This window comes from Serinus canaria, chromosome 2, assembly GCF_022539315.1.
Source record: "Serinus canaria isolate serCan28SL12 chromosome 2, serCan2020, whole genome shotgun sequence".
NCBI lineage: Eukaryota > Metazoa > Chordata > Aves > Passeriformes > Fringillidae > Serinus > Serinus canaria.
In genome coordinates this window covers 57,662,309-57,685,046 of record NC_066315.1, presented here as the reverse complement: position 1 = coordinate 57,685,046, position 22,738 = coordinate 57,662,309, and the positions used below count along the sequence as shown (strand labels likewise).

The 22,738-nt window shown below is 41.3% G+C and overlaps 1 protein-coding gene across 2 annotated transcripts in view; it reads left to right on the top strand.

The window, feature by feature from the left end:
* The first annotated feature begins 16,814 nt into the window (after positions 1 to 16,814).
* Positions 16,815 to 22,738, top strand: part of TPPP (tubulin polymerization promoting protein) — a 72,545-nt gene continuing 66,621 nt past the window's right edge. The window contains exon 1 of one of the 2 annotated variants that reach the window (XM_009093875.4): positions 16,815 to 16,831. The gene's annotated coding sequence lies outside the window, so the exon portion shown is untranslated. Of the gene's footprint in view, positions 16,832 to 17,174; positions 17,264 to 22,738 lie in introns of those variants that run through there. The other variant, XM_030228680.2, reaches the window with a different exon arrangement.

Here is a 22,738-nt window from a genome sequence, read left to right as displayed (position 1 = left end):
TTCGTTTTATTGACTTTAATTAGGGGAAACATGTCCTTCAGTGTGATAACTTGCTGCTGTAAGAACAATGTCTTTGCAGAAAAGGGAAGCTTTTGCTCTTTAGAACAAGGCTGGCTGTTTGTGTCTTGCATTAAAAACATGAGCCATTTAACCACCTAGTCACTGGACACCTGGATGATACATCTCATTGCCCTTATCTATTCTATTAGGTGGTAGAAGACTGTTCCTTCTCAATTCACTCAAACATCTCCTTGGTATTACTTAACTAGTGTCAAAATGTTAAATAAGAACTGCAGAAAATAAGAAAGCAAGAGTTTTTCCTGCAAAATCCTGATGTTTTTTGCTCTAAACAAAGAAAACAACAAAAAGGAAGAAAGTAACATACTAACACCTGTGTCCAGAGGAAAAGAAATCAGAGGTTGGAGAAACTATCACAAGTTTATTCACAGGTTACCAAAATACTCCTTTGGGCTTCTAGTTTTCTCTACTTGGTAATTATGCCCCATTGTTTTCAATGGTAAATCTTGTTTACAATTCATGAGCTGAATCAATCCTTCCCTGACCTCATTAGCCCAGCTGTTGGCTGTATTCTAAGCTCTGTGGCTGCCTAGCTGCATGTGATATGCTTTTTTTTCTTTTTCTACCACCAGTCAGGACCAGAACAGTTCAAAGGGCTTTAAACTCCCGAAGAAATCCCACTGCTGTTAGTCTGGGCTGTAAATTCCCTGGCTTGTTTTAATCCCTCAGTGCAGTGACATGAACAGTACTTGAAACTTTGAAGCAACAAGACTGGGGCTGTTATAAAGCTAAGAAATACACATGCAGTCAGCCTTTTTAAGATGGGATTTTTTGATTAAAAATGCTTTAATGAGTTTCTTAAGTTTTCATTGCATTGATGCCTTGCCATAAAGAATTTTCATCAATAAATAAGCCTTGTTTGAAAGATATTAAAAGGAGATTTTCAAAAACATCCAGTTACCTTGCTATGGCTTTTCTGTTCTGGGAGCATACTGGCCCCAAATTAATTATTTCTGACAAGACAATCTCAGGGTTATTCTTGTATTTTTACATGAGAAGTAAGTGTTCTAGAAATGGCTGTTAAGAATGATTTATTTATTTATTTATTATGCCTCTTTGGCTGTGCTTTCTCTTTTTTCTGCTTATGTCCAAACATAAGAGGGGGCAGGAATGAAAACTAAGATGCAGCTGTCATCTGCTGGTCACCTTCCAAGAAGTGACTTTCTTCACTTGTAGTTTATCACCTCCATAGGATCACTTTAAAGGATAGATAGTATCAGACTGTTACTAAGTTTGTAGCTGTGCATCTGCCATACTGGGCACATTTCAGTTAGAGAGCACCATTGATCCTTTTGAATTTCCATTTGTTTGGGCAACTGAAACCTATTTGAAGGGATGAATAATAGGCTACAGTCATAATGTGACCTACGTATGGTCCCAACTGCAGTGGGGACTTGAAAGAAAAACCCTTTAATGGGTAAGTGTAGGGTCCAACTTCCACCACTATCAGTGACTTACCAATCTCCTGTTTTAGAGAAACACAAAATGCCTGTAAATAAGCTTCACACATTCTCTTAGCTGTATGTATACAATATAAAGGTAAATTTAAAATTTAAGTGGCCAGTAGTCATGAGGTTTGAAAAAATACTCCTCTGAAAAAGTCTAGTTGAAAGAACAACCATCAAAAAGTAAGCAGTTCTGCAAGAAGGCTACCGAAGTTTTGAGTTTCCTATAATTGCCTTAAAATCCTTAGCTTTAAAAAGGTCCATTTGCTTAAAACTAATCCTGTGTCAAATAATAAGGTAACAGAGGAGTTAAATTACCAAATTAAATTCCAAAAGAGTTCCTGTCTGTGCAGATGTGGCTAAAAATAGCCGACATTACCAGTTCTTAGTCTTATCAGGAATTGTTTGTCAAACTAAACAAGCAAGCTTGTTTTGATATTTTTCCTGACATTCAGCACAAAAATGATAAAGCAGGATCTGTGTAATTCATCTTGGAATAAGTTCACAGCTCTAAAAGAGCAAGACATCTTTCTTCAAATGATGTCTAAAACTTTAGCTATCCATATTTTAAAGGGGAAGAAGTGGGTCCTATTTCACACCAATATTTACCCAACTAAAAAAAGTGAGGATATGTACCAGGTTAAAAAGTGAACATATCACATTATTTTTGCTAATTTCTTGTGGTGAAAATACAGCAATCCTAAAAATGGTAATTTACTTTCTTTTCTCCTACCCTCCACACCTGCTGATTTTTTTTTCCCCAAGATTTTCCAGACACATTCATGGGCATCCCTCTCTAGGACTGGTTGGAAAGATTATGCAGACTTCCATAAGAACACTCTTATAATAATGTCCACTGATAAAGGGTTGTTCTATAAAGAACTGTATAAATCATGTACAAGAGTCTAAAGCCCTCAAGTGGGTTGAACTGAAGAGATATTGTTGTGGTAAAGCACACTCTATTTTTTCTTCCATGTGAGATACTTCTTCACTTCCCAGCTCCACTTTTTACTTAAAAATTTTGTTCACACTGCCTTTGACAAAATTATTATGATTTGTGCTACACTGCATGTTCTTTGTTCCTAGAAATGACAGAAAAAACTTTGTTGAGCTCTGTCAACTCCCTTCAAGTCAATGTGTGGGAGAAAAATGCTGCGTTCTCTTTGCAGTCAGTGTTGTCTTTGTGGGTTTAATGGGTGGTTTTTTATGTGTTCTGTGGGGAAGTAATAAGCATGGGTTTGTATGTTTATTTTATTGCTGAGCATTAGTATGCTGAGGGCATGATGAAGCAGATGATATTCTCTGCTTTGTTGCCTTTGGGAAGGACTCAGACTGTCACAGACTGGCAGCCAAACAGTTTGTTGGAACAGCAGCTTTAGAGTATGACATAATGTGCTTTCCAGCCACTTCTGAGCTGGGTCAAAGGAAAAAAAAGCCCGAAGGATTGACCACAGAGAGAGGATTTGCCTGCTGTCAGGTTGCTGAGGGTCTCTGACCTACATATAAGTGGGACTGTGGCTTTTTCTTTCCAGTAGCACAAAAACATCTAAAGAGGGGAATCCATTTCCAATTTAAAGGGCACTTTGGCACTTGTTCTAGAACAGGCTCCATAACCCTGTTTGTTCTCACCTAAAACTTCATTTTACTCTATTTTTAAGCTTAGTCTTGTGAATATTTTTAGTGTGAGAGAGCAACTGAGAAACTCTACTAGAAATTACATACTTCCTCTGCAAATAATGCAGCAACTATTAACAATATGTCTGCAAATTAATTTTTTGTGACTTTTAAAGAGAAATAGTTGTGGAAATCAAGCTCCTATGAGAAATGCTTTGCATTTCTCAGATTCTTCTGAAAAACAGCTTTCAACTTCATTGCTAAGATTTTACTATATCATAACTTTTTATTAGCATAATTATGCTAAATTAGCTAAATATACCAAGAGTTGAACTCCATGACCCTTGTGTGTCCCTTTCAACTCAGCATATTCTGACATAGTTTCCTAGGAGAAAGTAGCATAGATTTTTCTAATGGCAGATAATATGGCACTGGTTGTTTTCAAGAACAGAGCTTTTAGCCATTCTGTGTTCTCACATGAAGCTAAAAAGCTCTTCTAAAAGTGCTAATTTCCATGCAATTTTTCATTCTCATTTAAGGCCAGGATTTTTGGTACTCTATTGCCTTGGTGTGCTGGTTGCAGCTTTGCTTTCCCTCCAAAATTTAGTTTACAGCTCTGACACTTCTTTGTACCCTAATGTATTCCCATTTGATCCAAAGGAGTGAACTGTTTGGAGGTGATGGGGAAGCTAACCAGTATATTAGGAATGAAATTCAGCATAAAATAAATGAGAGAGTGAATTTGGGATTACATCCCAGGCAGAATCCATCCTCTTGTAAATGCAGCTTTCCCTTGTTGCTGTCAAGGTTTTTTATGCATTTAAAAGAGAAATAAATGTGAAATGGCTTGAGATATTTATATTTCTCGTTCAAGCAGATCTGTGTAGGCACTGTGGCTGGTATCATGCAATAACTGCCTGGGATTTCCAATCTATTCCTGTTCACTAGAATGGCCAGGGATGATTCTGGCCAGCAGAGAATGGTATAGCCATTATTGCTGTATTTTGGTCCATGACTTGAAGCTGGTTTGTTTTTTTCTAATTGTGACACTCCCTCATGTATAGCACAGCTAGATCTGCTCTCCTTTCCTACCTCCATGGCTAGAGATATGTGCTGGTTTTTTATTATATCCTGTTATGTCTAAATTGGCAAATTTCAATGGAGGACCAATTAATGTGGTATATAATGTAAGAAAAGTCTGTGTGCAACCATACAGAATGGGATGGTGATTTTATTTTAAAGCTCATCTCACTTAGCTCACGCACTTATATTTCACTCATTCTGTCAGAAGAACCAAGCTGTGTATATTCAAGTGGTGTGGCCAGGGTTACTTCTGGCAACGTGTCCTGGCTTTTGCTGGGATATGGTTAATTATTTTCCTAGTAGCTGGTACAGGGCTGTGTTTTGAATTCAGTGTGAGACTAATGTTGACAGCACACCAATGGCTCAGCTGGTCAGCAGTGCTTACCCTGAACCAAGGACTTTTCAGGTTCTTGTGCTCTGCCAGTGAGGAGCTGCACAAGGACCTGGGAGGGAGCATGGCCAGAACAGCTGACCCCAGCTGGCCAAAGGGATATTCCAGAGCACAGAATGTCATGTGCAATATTTAAACTGGGGGAGTTGGCTGGGAGGGGCTGAACGCTGCTGGGAGATGGGCTGGGCATCAGTCAGTGGGTGGAGAGGAATGGTATCGTGCATCACTTGTTTCTCTTGTTCCTTCTCTCTCTTTTTGTTATCTCGCTTTTTATCATTATTATTAATTCATATTACACTTAAATTTATTTTTATTATGAAACTGTTCTTACCCCATGGGTTTCATCTTTTTTGATTCTCCTCCCCATCATGGTGTGGGGGTAAGGGGAAGGGGAGTGAGTGATTAGCTGCTTGGTGCTCAGTTGCCAGCTGGGATTAAACCACAGCATAGCAGAACAAGGGGCACTGCTTACTAAGTCCTCAGCATACATCCTCTGTGGTCCTGGATTATTCATTATCAGTAATCATATCCTGGTTCTCCTGAACATACTTTTTGTACCTTTTTAAATTCACAGTGATTGTTATTGTTCATTTTTTTCATCATGTCTTACCTCTGAGTGTTATAAGCATTACAATTTTATTAATTATCCTTTTGCCTCCTTTTCTAACAATAGTCTGTTCTTTGTTTGCCTAATTAGATATCTTGATAAGCTTCATGCTTATGTGCTGAGACTGTGACGACCTGCTGTTCTGCACCAAGGTCTGGAGTGTGGATGAGGTTAGAAAGAAGGTGCAAGGAACCTTCTGCAGCTCAGTATGAAATACCTGACAACAAATGAAATAAATAGCTTAATAAATAAAGCAGCTTAATAAAACAGCTGCTTTTAGAAGACAGAATAAATAAAACAGAATAAAACCAGGAATATAGGTAGGGAGTAAACCTTTTGTCCCTTCAGATGCTGAGAAGAGCGCATGTACACAGGATCAGGTGGACCCTGGGCAGACTTAGGCACAGCATGCTGTGCAGATACAGTCTGAGAACAGAAGTTCCTCCTCTTTGGTCCTTTGAGATAGTTCATAATGTTCTTACAAATAAGCAACTCTACTCCTGAAGGTTATTGAGGTGAGAACCTCTGGCTGCACTGTTGGACATGGGCAAAGATGTACAGGTGGAGCAGGAGCTGTCTGCAGGCTCCTCTGCTGCAGCCAGCTGCTGAAGTGACCCTGCAGAGATGGGGACACACACAGAACAGCACAGCCTGGGGGCCACACTGGTGTGCACAGCACAGCACAGCCTGAAGGCCTTGCAGGATGTGCAGCACAGCACAGTGCAGCTCTGTGCCTGCTCATGCAAGCTGTGATGTGGATCACCAGCTCCTCTACCTAAAGCAAGTGGCTTCCCAGGCAGGATAAACGCACCCACTGATCGAGGTGTTACCAGCACTCATAGTTTGTTTTTTCTTCTCTGTGTTCAGTTATGTATTTGCATTCATACTAGTCCCAATATTTCTGTTTCTCTGCAATGCTACTTTTGTATGCTGCCCCCAGCAGTACAGTGGAAAATTCTGTCTCTTTCACTCAGTGCTTTTTTACCCCTTTGACTCAAAAAAGGTAAGAGAAGTGGTTTACTTTAAAAAACTTCCTGCTATCAGAGGAAGCACAAGACTGGGTTATCAGACTGGTGGCCATGAAACACAGTGCCCGGATTGATTTTATAAAATACTATTCTGGACATGAACTGACAGAGGTGTTCTGAGACAGTGATTACGTAACCTGAAATTTTTTTAGTCGCTTCTGGGTGTAGTTCAATATATGAAGAATGGCAGGGCAAAATTTCGTGGCTTTATTGAAGACTTATTTTGTTGGGAAAAAAAGATGACCATGTTACATATTGTAAACTTTTTCCAAATAATTTTCACAGAGATTACTCTCTATCATGCATGATGCTTTTTTTTTAAACCGTTTTATTTAATTTTGGTTTTTTATAAAACAAATCAATATTATTTTAAGCCAATTATTTCTGAATTATTAGCTGTAACAATTCACAGAACCAGAGCTTTGGAAACTGAGCTACAGAGCTCTGTTGAGATGGTAGCTGCTAAATCACAGCTTTGAGTACATTGTAGTCAACTGCCTTAGGGACTGTGATATCCTTAAAAACCTGAAGAAGCTACTGCTTTAATTTCAGTTATTTTCACATCTCTTTGCCATATGAGATAAATTAATTATTCTGTCTCATATCAGAAGTGCTTCTACTGTAACAAAAGAGTGTAGGAGCATTGAACGAATTTCCAATGTTGAAAGGCTTTTTGTTTGATAATTTAGTACTAATGGGTGGGTTTCTGTTGATGTTTGTGGGGTTTTTTCCCTTGTGGCACATTAAGTAGTTTTGTTCTGCATCTCTGTGATGCAATCAAAGAACTATTTTCCTAAATAGGATATACATCCAATGTAAAAGTACAAAGCTGACAAAACACATCATGTTTCCTCTGAGTAACTCAACTGACATGATTTTAGTGATCATTCAACCATGAGCATTTAAATGTGATCTGAGACTATTCTAGGAGAAGTCTGATCCCCAGTGTAGCTTTGTTTTTTGTCAGACATGAATTGTATGGCTGCTCCATGTGCACACACACACAAAACACAAACAAAACCACAGCAGCCTCCCCCCACCACCAAAAAAATAAAGCAAGGACTATACCACAGCATTTGGGGCTTTGAATGTCCTCTAGCAATGCATGCCTGATTTAACCCCATTTTAATGCCTGAGTTCTTTCCCTCCTTATACCAACTTGTTCTTGTTCACCACAAGAGTTTTCATTCCTAGAGCAGAAGTAGCAGAGTGCTTTTTCCTATCTCAGGTATTCCCATTCATAGCCTGACACAAAATAATCTACCTGTAGCAGTACTTTGACACATCAGAGTATAAAATTTACTATTTGACATGTGGACAAATACTCTACTCAGACATCCTGTTGCAGTGGTGATAGAAGTGGAAGAAGTCTAATGTAAACACCTGAATGCAAGGATAACTTGATCAGCTTCAGCAAAGTTTACAGAACATGTGCCTGTGTCTTTTAGTGTGGAAAGAACAGCCTCCAATTCCACTGATTATTAGAAAGCATTGTTGTATTAATCATAATTATTGACCAGAAAGTACTCTGATTTTACTCTAGCTGACTGTTTACTTCATATTTTTTAATTGCTTGGTTTTTATTTGCAATAGATGAAGACCTAAATTAAGAGTGGGATGCAACTATTCAGATGCTTCCGGGGAATAAGCACCAAGTGGCCAAATATGAAATTAGACCTAAATCAAAAACAGCTCAGAATTTGAGGACCTTTTTTGTATTAGACCCTTTGCTTCATGTTGAACCACAGTCTTAAGCAGTACTGAAAAGATTATGTTTTGATGTGGTTTGGTTTGGTTTATTTGGGCTTTAATCAGAGTTTTCTAATATTTTTTAAGTAACAGTAACTGAAAAGTTAAGGAATTGCAAATCAAATGCTATCTCCTTTTATGTTAATGATAAGGGTCTTAAATTTAATGGGGCTAGAACTTCACATGTTGATTCTAGGTTGAACTTCAATAAATCCATCTATGGTGCCAGTACATCTTCACACTGATCAGATGAGCTCTGACAAAGATCTGTTTGTCTTAACACCAGTAGAAAAAAAAACAAGTATCACAAATAAGTCTGTTGGATAGGCCCATATTATTTTCTCTAGACAAGAAATAAGATGACATGTGGTAGCTGCTTGGATAACAATCACTTAGTTTAAACACAAATCTACATCTCTTATTAATTCATTTACTAATCAATGAACACTCGTTAACAGTTGTCTGTTAAAAAATGTCACAGTAAAATAATTCTTACTTACACAAAGAAAATACTTGTGGAATCTAGTGTCAGGGGCATTTGAGATGAACAAATAGGTGACTTTGAGCAATGCTTCATATATTTTGTTATTTGCTGACACAAAGTAATTAAAGCTAAACTGAACAAAAAAATACTCAGCGTCTCAGATTCCAGCAGCAAACTGCTCCAAGTACCTCTTCAGAAAGCTTCTGCTCTGTGGTCAGTCTTGCTAAAGTTTTCCTCTTTCATTTTGACTTTCCCAGCTCCTCCTGAAACATTTGAGAATGTAGGTCACATAAGGCAAAGCAGTGCTGAAAAAGCCTTGCACTACAGAAACAGCATGGCATGGCCATTTCCATACAAATTCCATCAAGCTTTTTTACTGTCTTAACTGCAATGCTGAATCTTAGGTATTAGGCTTCACTGCAGCTTACCCTCTCTGCAGTTCCACTTCCTGGCCATTTCCCCTCCTGTCAAAAAGAGAAGTGTGATTTATATGCTCTCCTAAGAGTATTTTAGGGCTTTGAAAAGAGTACACAATGTTAACAAAGATAGAGTGAAAAGGGGACTATACATGATAAATTGAATAAACCACCAAAAAGGGACAACAAAATGTTTTTCAACTATTAACTGAGGAAGAAAGAAATCAGAGAATTACTAAGGCTTCTGCAAGTACTTCAGTCTTTGTCCATTGTATGAAATTATACGGAATATAGATATTTAGTAACGGCTCAGTGGTATTGGCTTTTGAATGTGTTGTCTTTAACTACAAAGTCAGTGGCTTTAACTACAGTGTCACTTCACCTAGAGTTAAGATATTCAGTGGATGAAAGACCTGTCTTGTCCTTACAACCTCTAACCCTTATAACCCTGAATGCTTTCCCAATAAGACTTTTTTTCCTTTAAGTAATGACTTCGTGCTACAATATTCTATGTTGCTCAGGTTCCTTACTGCAAAATGAACTATCCCAAATTTATGTGAGCAAAACAGGTGCAAAGGAAACTGAGAATGTTGATAGCTTCTCCATGGAAATCCTGTACAAAATATACTAGTGGAATCCATGTTTCTTAAATTGTGATCCAAAGCATTGGATGTGCTGCAAAGTTTATCCTTTCCTACAGCTGTTCTGCATTGTCCTACTTTCTGTTAATTTTTAACTTTTTGGAAGGGCATTGGGGAAGTGAATGTAAGAGAAGTTGGAACAGCATTCCATCTGAGAGAAAGATCATGTGGTGAGTCCTCCAAAAAAGGGTTTGTGTGCAACAGAGAAGACTAAGTGAGAAAGGGTGTTTTAAACCTTACAGCTTCTGAAGCTCTGATTACAACTTAACTTTTCATTACAATTTTTGATGGAAGGCTTAGCAATGAAAATTTTATCATGGTCAGTCATTTGTAGGACTATGCTCTGTACTGTTAGAGTGATCAAGTTATTTTATTAATACATGTGCACATCTCCTACAGTCTGGCTTCCGTATCTGCATGATTTTATCAATAATTTATATTTCAGTAAAAGTGATGAGCAGTCCTGATTCCTTAAATATAGTAAGATTAGCTTCTATACAATGTTCCAGGACTGCATATAGCAAAATACAGAATTTCCTAAATCAAACTTTCTGTGTATATGAATACACAGAAAGTTTGGCTCTTTATGCTTGGCTACCAATTTGAACTTTTGTCCCACTCTTCATGCAATTAAATATTCCTTGAAATTTCATATATTTAGAAATACATTTGCATGGCTAGTGGGTATCTGGCAGGTAGCTAGTTTTGCCTTCCTGTAAAGTGACTACGACTATACACTTAGTTGTACATAACTTGACTGTGTGTAACATATCATGAGATATTGACAATATGTATGTTGCACTTAGATATACAAATGACATTATTTATGACTGTTGGTATAACTTGGAAAGCTGTACATAATACTCACAAGATGGAGTAGGCTGATGGATTTTCAGTCTCTGTAACTCTTCCAATAAGTGGTTAAAACAAGGAAAAATCTGAACATTCTCTATTTTTCTAAATGAAATGACTACTAGGCATTTTAGAATTATTCCATAATTTTCAAGGAAGTTTCAACGAAATTAATGTTCTTTGATTCACACAGATTTCTGATTAAAACTTATCATACTTGAAATTTACTCATGAACTAAAGCAACCTTTAATAATAATTATGTGATCTTGGTCATACATTTCCCTACCCAGGCCTGATGGCTCAAGAAATCCTTTTATTTACTCTTTACCAGTTCTGGCTCAAGACAGGATGTGTCTCCTGATTCACTGAGTAACATAAGATCTATGTAATCTAACATTTTGTCACGGTTACATCACATCTCTCAATCTGGGAACTAACGTTGCCCACAAAGTTTTCCAGCTCTGGTGGAACTGGCTTAATGTATTAGCAAAGAAGCTGTCTAAGCAGGAAAGAATTCTGTGTCTTGTGGAGAACCAGGCAAGAAAGGAAGAAATAGCAAAAAAAAATTTAAAATAACAAAACCTTTGAACAGAGGCTAAACACAGAAATAACAGAAATGGGCAGTAAAGAATAGCAGCTTGAAAAAAAGCTGTGTCAAATGCAGGAAAGATATCTGCATCCCTCCCAGAAGACTTTGTCTTGAAACAGAAGAAGTGGCATGTTAGTTGATGGAGAGAATGAAATAGGGAAATGTATACAGTTTTATTTTGAACAGATTTGTGTTCTTCTTGCAGTGTTAATTAAAATCAGTAATATTTTTGAATTCAACATGAAATCTGGTAGTGCTTTACTTACTGTGTAGCTCTGGAAAGGGAAAAGTAGAGCAAGTTTTCTACTCTCTGTAGAAAGATGTCTGTTGCCATCAGACCAGAGGCAATAAAGTTCATCCTTAAACTGCAGCTTGTAGGAATTTTGTACTCTGAAAGTCCCAGTGGGACTCAGATTATATGCAGTGCCTGCCCTCTGCTCCATTCCTGGGTTCTAAGGATATCTACTCCTGCTGCAGTAGCTTGGGAGTATTTAACAAGAGTGTGTCAGAGACAATGACATTTGATCAGTCATTTAGTCTGTTTAGAAAAGCAAAAGAGAATTTAAAATGCTAGGTCACACTGAAAAATCATCAGGTCAGGTCTCAAGGGAACGCACACAATTGGCCTGTGCCAAGAAGAAAAGATGGTATCCTTCATCCACAGCAACAGGCTACAAACACAGCTGTACTCTGTACTAGCCTCCTGGGGAAATGCAGCTAATCTTAGGATAAGATAGTGAGATCTCAGGTTCTGGTCAAGGGTCTTTTCTCTTGTGAGAGAATAGACTTCCTAAGGAGACTGAGATAATCAAGGGTTGGACGACTCTCTGGATTTTCTGCAAGGCCCTGTTCTGTGGCAGAGCACTACTGTCTCATCAGGGTACAAGTGAATAGATTCTTCTCTGGACTGGGAAAAATCACTCTTTGTGCAAGGATGAGAGAGGGCTGCTGGGAACTCTCAGGAATTATTCGTAACAGTGTAATTGTATTATGTAACATAAGTGTACTGAGTGCTGTAGAAATCCACAACACACATGATGGCATTCACATTATTACATTTTCTGAAAAATGTCCAAGGCACACACATAGGACGCAATGACAGCACTCTCAAGATAAAAATTAAAATAAATGCAGACAAAGAAGAACTGCCAAATTTGCTTCAAAATATTGAAGAAGTTAATTTTCACACAGGATTAAGATGAACCCAAAGTTATATTACTTTATTAAGATTGTGTGAAAATATGTTGGGTTAACCTTGGCAAGCCTGCAAGGTGCTCACCAATCCCACTATCACTTCCCTGCCTCAACAGGAGATGTGACAGAGGGCTCATGGTTCAAGATAAGGATAAGGAAATGACTCAGTAATAACCGTCTTGGGCCAAACAGACTCGTGTGGGTAAATTAATTTAATTTATTGCAAATTAAAAGTAGGATAATATGAAATAAAACCAAAATCTTAAAACACATTCTTCCCACTGGTCCTTCCTTCAAGGGTTTAACTTCACTCTTGACTTCTTTACTTTCTCCTCCTGTACAGTGGATGGAGAATAGGGGTTCAAGTCAGTTATTAAGGCTTTGTCTCTTCCTCCTCATGCTCTTCCCCCAGCATGGGGTGCCTCCCATGGGACACAGTCTTTCACAGGGTGCAGTCCTTCAGGAACAGACTGCTCCAGTGTGGGTTCCCAGATGGAGTCACAGGTCCTGCCAGAAAACCTGCTTCATCATGGGCTCCTCTCCATGAGGTCAGAGGTGTTGTCAGAGGCTGGCTCAAGGATGGGCTTTTTCTTCTTTGGTTCATGGGTTCCTTCAGGGAGCATCCACCTGCTTGGACATAGGATCCTCCACAGGCTGCACAGTGGATGTCTGCTCCATAGGCTGCAGGGGCACAGCTGCCTTACCATGGGCTGCACCACAGGCTGCAGGGGAATCTCTTCTCCAGTGCCTGGAGCACCTCCTCCTACTCCTTCTTCCCCTCCAGACCTTGGGGTCTGAATAGTTGTCTGTACCACTCTCTTACTCATCAGCTGCTGCTGTGCAGCACTTGTTCCCCCTTGTTAAATACTCTGTCACTGTGTGCTGCCACCAGGCTCAGCTTTGGCCAGCAGCGGGTCCCTCAGTGCCAGCTGGAGCTGACTCCTTCTGGCACAGAGGCAGCTTCTGGTATCTTCTCACAGAAGCCAGCCCTGTAGCCTGCTTGCTACCAAAACCTTGTCATGTAACCCGAATACAAATAATCCAAAAATGGGCTTTTGTGATTTTATACTAGAATTTTCTAAAAATTAGTCTGGGAGGTGTAAAAGACAAGCATCTTGAATAACAAACACCAGTTGAAAGAATGAAAAGGAGGCTCCAACATTTTGTCTCATCCCTATCCTGGTCACTTGAGAGGGAGCTACTTGGTAGACTGTGAACTGAAGGGTGAAAAGGAGGATGGTATGGATTAGGTTGGCAGCACATATGTGCCCTGAGGTATTACTGATTTATTTCTGTGACTCATTTGTCTTTGCCAAAACTTCAGGATGCCGCATTTTCAACAGTATGACTCCAGGACTAGGAACTAAATTACTAAATTCTGTTAAATTGCTAAATTAAATCTCGAAAATCCTCTCCATCTGAGAATATAGGGTCTCAAATTGTAACCAGAAATTAGGTGTTGTTAGGTTATTTAATGAAAAAGCTCATCTTGACACTCTAAAATTGCCACAGAACAACAATATCAAGGAGGGGAGCCTTCATCTTTACGGGGAGCTCAGAAGAGGGATTCCCTGTCCCAGTCTCAGGAGTGTCACAAAAGAGAACTGATGGTCATCATCCAGGTCTGAAACACACCACATAAGTCTGGATAGGCCCTCCAGACAAACTTAAGGGTTGAAGTGAGGGCTACAATTGATGCCATTTGAGTTTTGCCTTTTTTCATTTTACATGTTCTCTGTACTCTTCACACATAAATTTGTAACTATGTCACCTATTGTATTAGTAGCTAGTTTTCCCAGTAATTTTCTATGGCCTTTCCCTAAGCAGAAAGACAAAACAAATTCCAGAGCTCCAAGCCCTGGGGGGTACAAGGCTCCATACTATCTTGGTTCTTCCTGGGAACCAAGGCTCAGAACAACTCTCTGAGATACATCTCATGGACAAAGTACAACTAGTGCTGAAGAGGGGCTCCAGAGAAGGGGCTTGGCCTGGGAGGGGAATTGCATCACCACCTGTCCTCCTAATTGGTGTTCTTTATCCATTATACTAACCTATAAAAATGTACTCACCCCTGGGAGAGGGTCGGTGGGTTTTTGTGGATATCTTTCCATAACTGACTCTGAAGGCCTTCAAATAAAGATCCCCTTTTATATTATCTCCTTACTAAAATTATCTTCTTGAGTTTCACTTCCAGGTTGGGCAAAAAGCGACACTATCTAGAGGGTATAACACACACTGTGGGATGCAAGGGAATAGAATAGAATAGAATAGAATAGAATAGAATAGAATAGAATAGAATAGAATAGAATAGAATAGAATAGAATAGAATAGAATAGAATAGAATAGAATATTCATCAAGTCCAACTGCCTGATTGTGACAGGGTTGATTCAAAGTTAAAGCTGTTTTTAAGGACATTTTCCAAATGCCTCACACACTGACAGGCACAGGGCATCAGTAACCTCCACAGAAGACCTGTTCCAGGGAATGACCATCTTCTCGGTAAAGAAATGTTTCCAAGTATCAAGTCTGAACCTCCCCTGAAATTCAGGGAATCTTAGGATTACACAACACATCTTTTGGCTGGTGTAGAGGACAAAACTAAAGACTGAGGAAGGGAGGGCTTATCTCAGCTTGGAGAAAATGGGTCATAGAGGACTAGGAGGACAAAAGCAGTTGCCCCTGTGTAAACAGGTTGCTGGGCAGTATGCTTGTCTGGCCATGACCCACACCCGATTATCACCTGCTGTCCTGCATTCTTCCTAAATTCCATTTCTAACTATTATCCTAAATGAATGGACTCTGTTCTGTGTGGATGTGATTGTATGGATGTCTAAGAGTCAGCAACTGAAATCGGACAAGGGATTATAGGGCTTGCAAATCAGCAGAGTCATCAACTGAAGAGACTGGAGTGAGTAAAAACAAGGACCAATAACTGCGCTGCAGATAAGGGATTATATGTGAGCAATTATATGTGAGCAGTTGGACCAAGTGAGAGTGCAAATATCGAGCCAAACTAGGTGGAGAAGAGATTAAGAGGCTTGGGAAGGAAGTATATCTCTGAAAGTGAGGCAATTGGAGTAGGCGACTTCCAAAGGGACCAAGAAGTCCATGCAAACTGAAGGAAAGGATGTAAAATCTGAAGGTCAGCTTAGAGACTGCATGTGTCTCCGTGTGTGTACATGTGTGGGAAGAAGCAGTGATCCAGGCTGGAAGGAGGGCCTGGCTAAGATACTGGGTGGTGCTTGTTCAGGAGAGATCAGCAGTGTGCATGTTTATGTGCTGCTGCGTGCAAGGAGATCTGTACCAGCAGCTGGAGTGGGACTGTGGGGTGTGGGGAATAGTGTGTCCAGATGCCCGTAATTGTGTGACCTGGGATCCACAGCCAGTTACTGGGTGGACTGCGTGTCTGAGCCCAGGTACTGAGAGAACCGTGGTGCACGTGGGTGAGGAGGGCTGCAGCAGCCTTGGAGAGGTGTTCATTTGTGAAGGTACAGCAGCTGAGATCAGACCCAGCTACCAGCAGATCATGGTGTGTGTCTGTGGGTGACGAGTGAAGAGCAAATACAGTGGGACTGCAAGTCTTAGGAGCTTGTTTGTCCAAGGTACAGCAATGGGCCACATTGTGGATCCAGGGGTAGACTGAGTATCTAAGGTCAGCTACTGGAGGGATCCACATAGCATCTATTTCCTAATAATACACTTTCATCCTGATTAGCCAAAGGGCAACAAGATGAAGCTGTTGGTGCTGTGAGTGCTGAGTGTTTCTGGCTGTATTGATGTGTGTAGCTGTCCACATGTGTATGCACATATGTATTTCAGAAATGAGTTTGTATGTTAAAGAATATAGAACATGTTTCATTTTCCTACTGAGTACCAATACAGGCTGGGAGATGAAGGGATTTTAAGCAGCCCTGGGGAGAAGGACTTGGAGGTGTTTGCAGATTGATTTGCAGACATGGATTTTGCTCTTATGAGAGATGACAATTTCATTTTCCCTACACTACCACAAAACCTTCACTCACACTACAGCCAAACTCAACCTTAACATGTCCCTTTATGACATTCTGGGTCATTTCAATAATTGCCTTGAGTTACTGAAATCAGAGTTTATAAGCTAATTTTACAAGAGTTTGTAAACTATTCTGCATCCTGAGGCAAGTATAGGTATATAGCCAATCAAAAAATTAGCCATATATATCTCCTGCATTTGAAAAATTGAGAATCACATTAGCATTTTGCTTTCCTCCCTCACGACTGTGAGTTGGTTGTTTTAACTTCATTCCAGCACAGCAGAAACCAAGTTAAAATCCACCAAGGATTCTCTGCAGGGTCACTGGACTCTGGTTATAAATTCACAGATGAGGGTGCGTAACGGCTGACTAGATTCCTGCTGACTCCTGGACTGTGTCTGTGCTCCAGGCTTTTGGATGGGGTTGCTCCACAGTAGGTTTGTGGCTGCGCCTCTCCGCTGTGCCGGCCTCAGGCTGCTCCCAGCGAGAGGCAAGCTAAGGGAAGGTGAGGCTTTTACTGAACGCCTGCTGCACCACACAGCCCAGTCTTTCACACGGTGTTCATTTACATCGACGATCCCAACTCCAAGCACAGCCGAGCGGCCACCGAGACCAGAACCTGCCAGGCCGCGGCAGAACACAGAGGAGGTTGGTACCTCTGGGTGCATCGACGGCCGGAGGCACAGGATGCGCGAACATGGCGAGGCTCCGCCCGGCGCAGCGTACCTGCCGGCGCGTTTCGGGCGACGGGACACACGGGGATAGCGGGGATAGCAGGAATAACGGGGGGAACGGGGCGGGCGGGAGCGCGGCCGCACCGCCGGGCCATGTAAGGCAGCGCCGGCCGCGCAGCCCCTCAGCCGCCCCGCGGGCCGGGCGCGGCCCCGGGCGGACGGCGCGCGCCGCCTATGGGCGCTCGCGGCGGGCGGGCGGCGCCGCGCGCCCGCCAATGCCCGCGCGGGGGGGGCGGTGCCGCTGCAACGGCCGCGCCGGCTGCGGACACCCGCGGCTGCTGCCGAGCGAGCGCGCCGCACGGAGCCCGGCCAGCCCCGCCAGACCTGCCGCCCTCCGCAGCCGGCGGTGAGTGTGCGGGCACCGCTCCCGGGCCGGCCGAGCACCGCTCCGCCGGGGGTGGGCGGGCGGGTGGGGTGCGTGTCGTGTGCCGTGCCCGCTCCCTCCTTCCCATCGCGCCGCTAATCGACCGCAGCTCGGCTACCGATAGCGCGAGGGGAGGGGGCTGTGGAGGCGCTGCCGGGGGTCTGGCGACTCCGGTGCCCCCTCCCGGAGACACCTACTGGAGGGGCGCCCAAGCCCAGCCCGGCGCGGCCGCCGCCGTCGTTATGTAACGCCCGCGGGGGGCTGCGGGCGGCGGCGCCGCGTCCCTCCTTGGGATTCACCTCCATGCTGTCCCCGAGATGTTCTGCGCTCTCCTCCGGGAACCGGGGACCGGCGGGGAGCGGGGCTTAGCGAGGAGCTGCGCGCCTTTCCCTGCCATGGGGATGGGCTCTGCAGCCGCATCCCCCGATGGCCATCGAGGAGGTACGCGCTGCCGCAGCCAGCTGGGACCCGGGCGGCTTCCCGGCTCCCGGCGGCACGGCTGCAGCAGGTCCGTGGCTGGGCGATGCTGGACTGGGCGATTCTGGCCGCGGGCAGCTGGCGAGCCCCGCTCTGCGCCCGCGGGCGGCTCCCGGAGGAGCCGGGAAGGAGCCACCTTGCGCGCTCATCAAATGCGCCGCAGTCAACAACAAAGCTTCGGCCGACGCTGCTGTTGCTTCATGCGCTCGTGTAGAGGCAGCGGCCCCCTTTTATGGAGACCGATGCGGAGAGGCTATTTGCCTATTTGCCTTTTCTTTTCCTTTTTTCTTTTTCTTTTTTTTTTTTTTTTTGAAATCCCCAAGCGGTAGCTGGAGGGGCTTCGTCTTCAAGAGCCGCTGCTGAATAGCCTGCTCCACAAAACCAGCATCAGGTGTGGGAGACCATTTAGCGCCTGCGGGGTAATACCCGTAGGTATACAGCCATGTATATCAGGGGGGGAAGACAAGGATGAGACAAAATCCTGTGTTTTAATCTGTAAACCCGGCTAGCTCGTTTGAAAATCAATACAACCCCTCCTCTGCCAGATCACCATCGGTGTAAAATGTTTCTCCAGTCCTGGGTAAAAACTCTTGTACATTGGTGAAATTATTCCAAGGGGAAGTTGGGTGTATGCTACAAGGTGCCGAACACACGTGTGAACAGCATCTTAAACACTGACAGCTTCGAATCATGTAGGAGATGCTACTGACAACCAGTTTCCCTGTTCATGTTTTGGAGGCTCTACACAGGGCAGATTTGGGAGGGGACAATTTTTTTTTTTTGGTTTTACAGAGGGTTGCATAACTCCTCATGTTTATTGAAGAAAAGAAAGAGGAGGAGCAAACCAAAGCCCCAGCCTGAAATGAAACACATGATGTGATTCTGTCTTTTACTGAGCCGTCCCACTGTTTTCTCTGCTAGCATCATTAGATTGCATGCTTTATGTGGGTTGGAAGGGGTTAGCATGATAGTAAAACATTAGGGTATGGGTTTTTTTCCCCTCTAGTGCTGTGAAAACTTTGGGGAAAACCGAAGAGATACCTATACACTTTCACAGTCTTTGGCTTAAAGTAGCATCACTGTTTATCGAACCTATGCAACTTATTTTTTAAATGGCAATGGCCATTTTTTTAATCCTTTAGTGATGAGCCACTTCTTTGTTTTTAGAGGCCCTATCCCAACTCGACCTTTCATCTCCCCAGTCCAAAATAAAATGGTATTTTGAATGCCTTTGTGCATTTCTGGGTCACAGTTATATGCTTTAAAATAGTGCATCATTTGTAACTGTTGAAGTGTATGTCCAGTATTAAATTATAGTACAGTGTAATGCTTAGATAGCAAGCCATGCAAGGATCAAATTGCAGATAAAGTTCACATAGGAATCTCCTGCAATGCTTGCACTTGACCCTTGTAAATCTAAGAAAAGATATTTATAAATGGAAATATACATCCAGCAAGTAGTTCTTTCTGTGTCATATTTACTCTGTGGCTTGACTGTGTTGAAAAAACAGGTCTTTTTATTTAATTTTTATAGTAGGTATATTCATTCCAGTTACTTTCTTGAGACAGCTGTGATTGTAGTGGTTTTGGTATTTGGCATTTTTATATTAATTTGGTATTTGGTAGTGGTATTGGTATTTTTGGTAGAAGCTGTTTTTGCTTCTTGTATCTTGAGCTTAATTTGAAAAAATAAAATAAGGGTCTTTCAAGGAGTGAGGCAGTCTGTTGTGTCAATTTATGTTAAGGTAAGTATTCTCATTGTTGGTAAAAGCAATTAATTGTACTCAGTATATCTTATAGCGCTTCAGAGAATAAGCCATGCAATGTTTAACCTTGATAACTTGCTTTCAGGTGATAAGCTCAAATACAAAATAAAATAATATCAGATGTTTTCTTGCTTTGCACACTTTAATTACATAAGTCTCCAGTGTGAGGATGTGACCATTCTAAAAAGCATCTATCTCTCTAGGTTTACATATTATTGTATATATTTGATATATTACAACAAGAACAGTCCTTCTGTGGCATAGTCAGTCATTCAATGATGAATGATTGTCCTTTTTTATTTGTACATGCATCAGTATGCATGTACAAATAAAAAAGGACAATCATTCATCATTGAATGGATAAATGGAATGGATGAATGGAATTAATGGAATGGATTCTCTTCAGCAAGCAGCAAAGTTTGTTTTTGTCTCCCCCCTGAAACCCATTTTTATGCTGCACCTAAGTGAAATTAAATGCAGGTATATAATTTCCACACCTCCTGTTTCTCTGCTGTACTGGCATGACTTCTGTGGGCATAAGTACTTCTAGAAGTCTCTGCCAGTTAGTTGAAAGGAAATATTTTGCTTACTGTTTGCATTGCCATAGTGTCTGGAAGCTGTGGTCAGGGACCTTTACTAATGTGTTATGTCCACTATAATGGAACAAAAACTTGAGCATAGCCCTCTAAATGTGATCTAAAATAAAGAACAAAGAGCTGTGAGTGGTGCAAAAGAGAAATCAAGCTGATGTTAAGAAGGATACATTGGCATGTGTGTGCATTATCCACTGTGTACTTTCTCATTCTCATGTAAGAGCAGTGGGAATTGTAGAACTTAATGTAATACTGCCACTGTTCTCTGAGGGTTATCCTTGGGACATGAGAATGGCTTGGGTTTGGGGGATTTTGAAATGCATCTAACTTGACTAAATGCTGAAAACTAAGGTAAACAATCTACATCAACCCAATACGAAAAATCTTCTCTTCAGATTATCTAATTTTTTACAGTTTTTTTTAAATCTAAGGAAATATTTTAAAATTTTGAAATGGAGTTTTCATTTCAAATTCCAGTTGTACAGGAAAAAAATGGTTTTCCTGTATTTCACATTGCTTTTCCTTTTCCTCAATGTTTTTTGTAAGCTATTCTAGCTCTTTCTTCATCTCATCCCCCTCATGTGCCTAACACCCCCCCGCAAAATACTTAATTATAACTACACCTTCAGCTAAAAGACATTTCTGAGTAAATGCATCACTTTGCCTACCCCAAATTGCCCATGCATAGAATTTCCCATTTCATTGTAGGCTGTTTTTTGGGATACTTTGGAATAGTGATGAAAAGAACTGTACAGTGAAAGGATGTTACTGGTAAAATACCCCTATAAAAATATGGTCTTTAAGTACCCAGGGACTGTACATGTGTTACAGGGCAAGTATGTGTATCCTGCTCAGGTTTCAGGACACTTTTCCTGAGTGGGTGTTTATCTCAAGTGCTGACAGAGCAGAACAGACTGGTTCTGTGCTACTCAGTTTTCTTGGCTCACAGTGGTATGTCCATCAAAACAGTTGGGAAGTTTTTCTTTATTATTAGTTGTTATATGTAGTGGGTGGGCAGTTCACTTTGCTGCTGCTAAGAGGGATTCTTAACTCTGTCAGGGCTCTGAGGCAGCTGTGGAGAAGCTTAGGCTCTTACTCTTGCTAGCTGTCTTAAGGTTCCCTCTTTCTTTTCCTCCTCAACCTTCTCCCGCCTTGTAGTGTCCTGCATTTGTGGTATGAGTTTACCTTGTCCTGGATGGAAACCCAAGAGGTGGCAACCAAGAGTTTACAGATCAAAGGTCAATGCATTATGTGGCTGATGAAATGATAAAAATGAATCTGCAGTGTTACTGTTTAAAATGATCATATTAAGTTACTTTTTGCTTAGTTTGGGCTAATCTCAGGAATACGCTTCTGTGTCAGTGTTCATATATTGGGAGCATTTGACAAAATGAGCACAAAGAAACTTGAAATAAAAACAAATCAATGAGGTAACAGTTTTTGCTTGAGTCTCTGAGGGTTGCAGCCCTAGTTCAAATTCTTAAATGGATCAATGCTAAGAAAATTCTTGCAGTAGCAGTGAAAATGCTAAGATGTCTTGCTCACAAAATTCTTTTTCCATTGTTAATGGCACTGTTTAATTTAAAAACCTGCCTTGGCCTGTCTCTTCTGATTTGAGTATTGGAAGGAATAGTACCCAAACATTTAATTTTAGAAGCGCTTATAGATGTGAAAGAACTTACTGATTTAGCAAAGCAAGTATTTCCCTTCTTATTTTGGACTAGGCTGTGGGTGGTTGCAAAAATTCTCTCCTTAATGGTTAGTTTATTTTTGTGGATTCAGACAAAAGTGAAGTAGCAGATTTTAAGAACATAAGAGATCTTTAGATGGTCTAATCTGATTCATGTATTGGTTATATTGAGTTAGTTATCTGAGAGCAATTACCAAGATTTGGTAAAAGTCTGTCTTTGAGAGGTACTTGACTAAATAGATCTTCTGTATTAAAGGCAGTCTAATGAGCAGACATGAGGATGTGAAGTATTTGCAGCTATTCTTGGGCATTACCTTTAGTACTTGATATGGTTGATTGTCTCTTCATAAGGAAGTCATGTTTCTAATTTGCACTGACATAGCCTGAATTTTCAACTGTTGAGTTTTTTTATATCTTTGGTAGTAAAGAGCCATTTAGTAGGTGATTCAGTTTCTCTGCAGAGGTATTTGGATCTCTCAAGAATTCCACCAATGTAATTTGTAAAGTGTCTTATGGTAAAACATCTTGTCTCATGATTTTGCATCTCTTGTATCATCTTCCTTTCTTTGATCAAAGGTGGTGCTTTGTGACTAAGAAATCTTGCAGCGCTTTTGAGTCTCTGTTAGCTCAGTTTTTCTTAGATTTAATTTTGTCCCTGTCAATAAAAGATACTTTTACTATGAGTGGTACTCAAAGTCCCCTATCTTAATGGAGTTTGGAGTGACCTTTCTGTACAATCTTTGATCCGCTTTCATGGAATGGATCTTAGTTACTCATGGCTTTTCCAGAAATATTTCGTATGGGTTCTGTGGAAGTTCCAAGTAAAGTCTGGTCTGGGTGGGGGTGGTGGGAGGATACAATGTGCAGTGTATGAAGAAGTGAAGCTAAGCAAGCTCTACAATTGTAGTGGAACCTGTACTCAACTAATCCT